Source organism: Mastomys coucha, unplaced genomic scaffold (genome assembly GCF_008632895.1).
Source record: "Mastomys coucha isolate ucsf_1 unplaced genomic scaffold, UCSF_Mcou_1 pScaffold15, whole genome shotgun sequence".
NCBI lineage: Eukaryota > Metazoa > Chordata > Mammalia > Rodentia > Muridae > Mastomys > Mastomys coucha.
This window is the reverse complement of record NW_022196897.1, coordinates 10,860,130-10,868,646: the sequence shown is the minus strand read 5'-3', so window position 1 is coordinate 10,868,646 and position 8,517 is coordinate 10,860,130. Positions and strand designations below refer to the sequence as shown.

The following is an 8,517-nucleotide window of genomic DNA, read 5'->3' as shown; positions in this document are numbered from 1 at the left end:
AAAAAAAAAAAAAAAAAAAAAAAAAAAAAAAAATGAACATCAATCGAAGACAAGAACCACTACCATCAGCCAGAAGCCAGTATATCTGCCTGGGTGGCATCCTGAAGCCCAAGGTTAAGATGACAGCTGCCCTTATGGCAGGGAGAAGCTTAGATTCAATTGTATATGTAACCCAGAGCTTTTGGAAGATTTGTGCACAAAAAGTTCAATTTAAGTTCTTCTTCAAAAGGTCATTCTTAATGTTATGTGAGGACCAGCAAGCAAAATAAGAACAGCAGCAAGGGCACCAATCCAACAATTTAAGGAAGATAATGCTAGAACTTAAGACTTGCATCCATGCATGGTTTACAAGGAGAAGAGATACTAAAAGAACCTGCAACTTGTTTCTGAATTATCACTCTTCTCATACTCTCAAGTTGTGTTCAAAGAAAATTAAATTTTAAAAATATCTATTAATATCCACATTAATGTTTCAGTTGGCACTGTTGTTACTAGAAAAGAAGTAAAAAGTATTTTTGGTTGTTTTTCAATATTCTGTTTAACTTATACTATGATTTATTTTGGTTTTTATTTATGATGGGGTCTAACTATGCAAGCCCTAACTGGTCTGCACCTCACCATGTAGAACAGGTTGGCTTCAAACTACCAGAGATCTCCCTACCTCTACCCTCTGGGTGCTGAGATTAACCAAGCCCAGTTTATACTATGATTTACAATCCCTTATAGTCTAACAAAACACTAAGAATCATACCAACCTTCAGGATCTGTTCACTTGTAGACAGCAGATACCTAAGGTTTCCTGTGATTAGTTTTCTTCTTGTTGTATTATTCTCTCCAGCATGCCAGGCCCTACTTAGTACACAGCTACAAGAGTATAGCACAGAAAACACCAAGTACCTGTAGACTCATAGTCTTATTAAATGCCTTTCACTTAAGAACTAATTTATTAGTTGACTACCCAAACTGGAAAATGATGTCTTCAAACTATGAATGAAAAACTTAGTCAAGGTCATACAACCAACAGAGATGAAATTCAAACCCATATCTACGACTTTGATCTTTCCACTTCAAAAGCCATTGAAGACTGTATGTTTGACTTTATAGGTATATGTAGTCATTGGAACTTATTAACAGTGATTGGTTGTTGAGAACGGTTTTCCTCCTACTTAGAATGTTAGTTTTTCAATTTGGATTAAAGGAATGAAGTTATATATTTAAACACATTAACTTTGAAAGTCTGTATTTTTCTACCTGAGACAACATAGAAATTAATCTTCAAAGGGAATCCCACCTTTTAAAAACTGAACAAATATGCATTAGTTACCATACAAAGGAGTAAAGTTTCACAACAATATAAACAAAGAAGTACATACTGACCTAAAAGACACAAACAAGAAAACAGAGTAATTCAGGAAAAATGGCAAGTAACTAGGCTAAGCAGTAAGCAGAGTGCACTCTAGTAGACTGAATTCCTGGATGGAGAGCTTCAGGTAAGCTTCCAAGTGTCCAGCACAGGCAGCACTGGAAGGGCAGATTCTAGCAGCATTTCCCTGGGCAAAGCCCTGTCAGTGTGAGATAGCAGACTCATACATTTAGAAAGCCCATCGAGGTAATGTTAAGCTGAGCTAATGTGAACTCCATAGGAATTAGATCATGGTATGTCTTATTCTACCCAAAGGAGGTACAGGCATTCTCCTAGACTAGAAAAGCCATAGACAAGGCAAAAACTAAAAGTTATTACATACTCCGTAATAATTACAAACCCTTTTTATTATGTGTCTCTATTTTTATCTACATAACCATTCTACGTTATACCTGGCCCAAGAAAAACAGTAAAATCCTAGACATGTATCACCTGTACTGTTTTGTAAACAATTAAGGAACTTCCTACAGGATGATCTGGGTTTTCCAAACCAGCCAGTGCTTAGAAAGTGCTTCCAAACTGGGACAAGCACCCCTCTCGGTCTGCCCTAACTGCTATTTTAACAGCACACATAAGTGTGAACAGAGCACCTATAGAGACACGTGGGGACAAGTGTCCTGCATATAGGAAAAGTAACGAAGAAAAAGGAGTGAGAAAAACATAGCCTCGGGATACTAACTCCGGATGCCTGAGAACAAGACAGAGGCAGAAGCCGGTGCACCGGGGATGAGCTGCGAGAGGAAGCTGGAGAACCGCATCGCAGGTAGGTATTGGGGGGAAGGCGCCCCTGCCATAATCTGCAAAGGCTGGGAGAGCAGATGCTCGAACCCGCAGGTACACACGGGCGCTGGAGGAAGGAGTGGGTTGTGACGCCGAAGGCGGGACTCAGAGGCAGATCGGCGGGCTCACAAGTCGGCGAAGCACGCAGTGCAGGTGGCAGAGCCAGGGTGGCCATGCCGAGGCAGAGGGGGAGCCGGCGGACACCAGTTACTTCATTCGGCAGCCTGAGATGCAAGGGCAGCAATGGAGGACCAGGGCCTCCAGGGTCAGTGCCATTCCCCGAACCCGCCGGTCCAGGGATCGCTCACCTTCCGCGCTGCCTCAAGACACCATACCTGGGCCTCGCCGGCTCCGGCGCTGCTGCCACCCAGTGCCCTCCCTGCGGCCGGGAGGAACGCCGGAGAAGGTAGCCAGTTAGCAGGCTTCGGAGCTGCACCACGCCGCATCCCTTGCTCCCTCAGTCGCGGTACCAGTTTAACGCCTTCACTATGGCTCCGCCCCACTCCTCGCCTCTGCCACGCCCCTCTAGGCGCTCCCCGCCTCCACCGTACTTGTGACCCCGCCAGCTGCATGAGAGCTGCTCGCATTCAGTAGGCTCAGTGCAGGAGGGTTGCTAGGGCAGAGAGCAAGGTGACCCAGTTCCGGTCCTCCTGTCGAGTTGAGGGTGGCATGGCCTTGGTGGTACCTTGCTGGCTGGCAAAGGAGGCCTCCTTGGTATCCAATCTGAGACTCCATTGTTATTGCAATAGTCTTTATTGTTGGAATGCTCAACAAAGCCAACCAACTCCTCTCCCCAAGTACAACAGTTGCATTCCTTCACCTTAGACATTTGAAAAGAGTTTACAAACACTTAAACAATCAGTACTCTTTTCAAAACTGACTTTGCAAACCTGAGGATTTTCTCCCAGAAAGACAGGAGATACTCAAATAAAATTGCTCTCATTCTCCCTCTTTCTCTTGATAGTCAAATACATCTTCATTCATGCCATATCAAAAAATGGCAAAGATGAATTTTGAGGATTTTGCAACCAATAAGATTTAAAGGCTATGTATAGCTGAGTTCTGACTAGAGACAGCACATTATTCTTAAAGACGTAGATGTTAATAGAAGTTAATACTCAAAAAAGATAATAGAAGAATAACAGAGGAAAAAAGATGCGATGACTGAAATTTGAAGCACCCTGTCTGTACAGATGCTATCAAGATGATGAAGAACCAGCTAAACAGACTTGGAAGGATGAACTGGGGCTGGAGAGATGGCTCAGCGGTTAAGAGCACCTACTGCTCTTCTAAAGGTCCTGAGTTCAATTCCCAGCAACTACATGATGACTCAAAACCATCTGTACCGAGATCTGACACCTTCTTCTGGAGTGTCTGAAGACAGCTACAGTGTACTTACATATAAGAAAGAAAGAAAGAAAGAAAGAAAGAAAGAAAGAAAGAGAAAGAAAGGAATAAAGAGAGAAGGAAAGAAAGAAAGAGAAGGAAAGAAAGAAAGAGAGAAAGAAAGATGAATTGTTAGAGAAGTAGAAAACAGGAAAAAAACACAGTTCTACTAAAGGAGGTAATGTTTCAAGGACGAAAGACCAACAGAGTCACATGCTACAGTTAAAGTAAGGACTGGAAATAGACAAAGCACTTGACAATACATGTTAACTAATTGGATAGGTCCTGTAGAGAAGTAGGACAAGTTCTGGAATGAAACAACAGAAAACGAGAAACAGAAAAGTAAACTCAGGTGATTATATTAAGCCCTCTTCAGGGCAGGCTCCATTCCCAACAGTAGTTGGACAACACAAAACTAACTCAATGGTATTTTTGTAGACTTTTTGGTCTCATTTTGATTTGTTTGGGCATCCTTGTCTTATTGGTGTTTTGCTTGTTTATTTTAACTTCCGTGTGTTTGTGTGTGTGTGTGAGTGTGTGTGTGTGTGTGTGTTTTATTTACATTTGTGTTTAAAGATAAAGAAAGAACATAAAAAGGTGAGTGGGTAGAGATGTAGAGATGATCCAGAAGGAATTAACAGAGAGGAAAAACATGGTCAAAATATATTATGTTTGAAAAGAAATTTTAAATAATAAAAAATAAGTAAAGCCAGGCAAGAAGTAACAGTATAATTATCTAGCCCTTAAGGGTGATAGAACTAGATACACTTTGAATATGGCTTTAATACAGAGCCAATAAGGTTTGCTAATGGGTCATTTGTAGTGCTTTAGGCAGATAAAGGATTACAGGCTATGGCATAAACAACCAGAAAAATGAGGCTGCTGTGCATAGAGATGGGGCAGAGAGAACAGAACAGAAATCCAGCTGGTTCTTGTGTCTAGTCTCATCCTGTATTCAGTGAAACTCTGTGTCCAGTTCTTTTCTCCTGCAGATCAGATCTTTTACCCTTAAAAAAAAAATAGACAGACAGAAAGACAAATAGATACGATAGATAGATAGATAAATTGATTCTTTGATAATTTTACATTATGTACTCCGATCACAATGATTTCCCAGTCCTTCCATGTCTGCCTCCTCTTGTGATGCTCTCCTCTCAACAAAAATGTCTACTTTGTGCTATCCATACACTTACTGGGACATAGGCAGATCCTCAGTGGTCTGCCCCTTAAGTAGAACTGAGTCATTCCCCTTCCTCTCCTCTTCCAGAAGCCATCAATTTTTGCAAAGCCAACCTCAGCATTTTTAACACACTTTCTAAGAGTTCTCTTTGATGGCTTCCTGTTTAGGCTGTTATCCTTTTTGGGGAAAGTGGTTGAGATGGAGAAAGAGATATCACTGAAGCCATTTATGTTCCTCTCTAGCAACAGTGTGTCATAAATCATCAATATCACTGCAAATGTAGCTTCCTTGCTCTTTACAGATAGCAGAAAAACAGACCCGAATCAGATACCACCATGGCCTCAAGTAGCAGCACCACCCACAGAATCAACTTGGCCTGAGGCCACAGCACAAACTATGGACATCTTCACAGCCCCTGGCTATGGAAGAGCCAGACCTGGCTGTCAGCAGCAACAGGACCAAGACATCACCCTTAGAGCAGTACAGGACACCCAGATCAGTATGGCCCCCAGTGGTAGCTGGGCTATCCTACATCAACATGGCTTCACGTGGCAGCACAGTCCATTCACATCAGCCTAGTCCTCACTGCCATGCATCTCCAGTTCAGCCCCTCTCCACAGCATATAGACCTCTGCACTTCTCTTTCTCTCCCATCTCTCTACCACATACTTCTTTATGGTAGTAGCACCTTCTTGCCTGCAACTCAAGGAGGCAGATCGGCCTGTGTCCTTACACATTTTTTTCTGATTGCTTCCTTGGGAATTGGAGAGAAAGCCTGTGTATCTCCCTGGACTTTGTTGTCCAATCTGTGTGATGGCAGGGAACTTGGGCTCTCACCATGCCACATACCTTATCACTGAATGACTTCAGCCTGGCAGCATTGTTTATAACCTCTGAGAAGTTTACATGCTGCCTAGCTTTTGCTTTTTGTCTTTTGTTTTTGTTTTTGTTTTTGTTTTTGTTTTTTTCTTAACACATCCACATCCACAGAGTGACAGTATCTTCATGGAGATCCCCATTGTTATACATAGCCAAGATGACTGGAAACTCAAAATGTTGGTGTCCCCACTGTTGAACCATCACTGTATTTGATCAAACCTATTTTCTAACCAACATGGTGGCACTCACACAGCACTTTGGAGGCTGAGGCAGGAGATTCTCCTGAGACTAAGAATGTGAGGCCAGATTGGGCAACACAGTCAGGTGTTATTTCCATATCCAGATGCAGCCACAAGCCAAGCATTCAGACATACCCAGCCCTGGGAGACAGCAACATGGCACACCAGAAACCAAGAGCAGCCCAGGGTGCCCTGAAGGGGTAGCTGTACCTGAAGAGGTAAGGCAAAAAAATGCAGAAGCAGTTGCTGGTTAGCAGAGAGGGATAGTTCCTAGAATTGCCCAGAGAAGCTGAGGCCTAGGAGGCTTGAGACTGTCCCAAAATAGAAAATTGACTCCTCTGAGTAGCTCAAGATGTCTTTTGGAGAGTGTGCAAAGACAAGTGGCTGGTCTCATAAGTACATAATTCTGTATCATAGAGTATGGGCTATAATCAAAATTCAGATCAGCTACATGTCCACTGTTTAAGGTCAGGTGGTTTCTTCATTCAGGATTCCTATCAGTTGTTTTACTTGTTAATCATCATGTATACAAGGGCTGATTAAGCTCTTTCCCCTTGAGACCAAGAAAATTTTATACAATCTCTGACATACATGAATACAAAATAAGCAACAATTCAAACATTCCTTGGTAAGTTGGAAGCAAATTTATCTTTTTTTGTTTTTTTGGTTTTTTTTTGTTTTTAGTTTTATTCGAGACAGGGTTTCTCTGTGAAGCCCTGGTTGTCCTGGAACTCAGAAATCTGCCTCCCTCTGCCTCCCAAATGCTGGGATTAAAGGCATGTGCCACCACTGCTCTGCCTAGATTTCAATACTGAAAAATATGACACAAAATGGATGAAGTACATGTAAGGCCAATTCAAAAGTTTCTGGATATTCTGTCTTACTCTCCAGCCAAGATTCACTGACTGATTTCATTTTTCCATGAAATTCAAGCCAGTAACTCAAACAAATTTAAAATATTAAACATAACCAAAAGATTCACTAATTTGATGCATGCTGATGAATGATGGTAGAAAAACATGAATTCTTAGCTTTCCATTACATTGCTATAGAGTCAGGAAACCATGCATGTTCTGTGGAAATGACAGCTTAAGTCTGAGCGGAGGAATTCCAGACAGTGTGTGCTGGTGCTGCATAGAGTGATGGCATGCACAGTACAGAAAGATTTCAGAACCGCAGCTGCAGGAAAGCCAAGTGCTGCCACATGGTTGTGAGGACTTCTGCAGACACCTGACATTCTTCATGCATGTGATCTTGAATTAATTTCCTTAGTCAGGAATCTTCTGCTACTGCCTCTTGCACTTGCAGGTATGTTTTGGTATCATCGACTTTTTCACCACATTCATGTTTAGTTGCCATATGTGGTTTAATATACAGTTGAAGAAACTGAACTCTAGATGATGTTCACTCAGCTATCAACTGGACTTATGCTGTCATTCAGTGGAAGGATAGAGAAAAATGAAAGCAATCCATGACAATAAAGGTGACTCAAGAAGCCAAATTTCACCTCCTCCAAGGGAAAATAAATCTCATTTTATGGGCATAGCCTCAAGGCAACTCCTGGATGTGGAGCAAGCTTACATACTAAAATGATAACTGTGAAAAAAGTGCATTTCAAGAGTTATAATATAATCCAGAAGAAAGAATTTGTATAAGCTGTTTTGGGGACCATTACTAACTCCTACAGGAACAGAAAAGATAGTATATGGTACTAAACTGTTGGATGGACTATACAGCAACCACTTTCCTTCACTTAACACTAATTTTCTGGACGTTAAGTGTTATATGTTAGCATAATTTTAATGTCCAAACCTTTCATTTATGAAGAATTCTTGATAGCATTATCTTGTGGGAAATCAGTGTTAACATAAGCAACACACTGATGATGAAAAGAGAAATTTGTGAGTGGATTTATAACAAAATTCAGTAATGTGAGCTTGATTCCATCCAGATACCATGCACCAAATGCCTGTTCTATGCTAGGGATAGGTTGAGTATTACAGGATCCCAAGACCTGTCCTCAAGCAAGTAACAATGTTCTCCGAAGTCATTAGACATCACAGGAAGGATGTATTAGAGATTTCCCTAGGAAAAGACCCAATGCAACATGCTGTTGTGTGTAGTTTTGCACTACCCACCTTTGCTCCAGGAAGTGGCTGCACTACCAGCCTCCACTTGGCTTCCCTTGAATTTGCAGATAAAAGACACATACACAGTTGGTCCTTTTCAACTTGCCTTTGAACACTGGCTGGGCTCTACTATCTCCACCTGGAAAGTGTGCCCTTACCATTGCTCTTAGCTCTGTTCCTCTCACCTACCCTAAACTTCAGTGGCTAGTTCCATCTAGTCCCTGCCACATCCCTTACTACCCACCTGTAGTAATGGCCACAGGCCCTGGCTCCTCCCAAAACCTCACATGCCTGCTGGGTTCTTCACACTCTAAAGCATGGCAAAACTCCTCCTCCATCCTTCTGTCTCCCTACCTGCCTCCAGGAAACTGGAAGTCTCATTTATACTTTCCACTCAGCAATTGGCCCCCCGGCTTTCTTTCTTTCTTTGGGTTGCTTTTGTTTTGTTTTATTTTGTTTTTTGTTGTTGTTTTTTGGCTTTGTTTTTTTTTTTTTTTTTTT

At 41.8% G+C, this 8,517-nt stretch overlaps 1 long non-coding RNA gene across 1 annotated transcript in view; it reads right to left on the bottom strand.

Annotated features, from left to right (window-relative positions):
* Positions 1–2,701, bottom strand: part of LOC116091870 — a 58,947-nt gene extending 56,246 nt beyond the window's left edge. Inside the window, exon 1 of the long non-coding RNA XR_004119098.1 lies at positions 2,539–2,701. This is a non-coding gene — a long non-coding RNA (uncharacterized LOC116091870). The remainder of the gene's footprint in view (positions 1–2,538) is intronic.
* Positions 2,702–8,517: the final 5,816 nt, after the last annotated feature.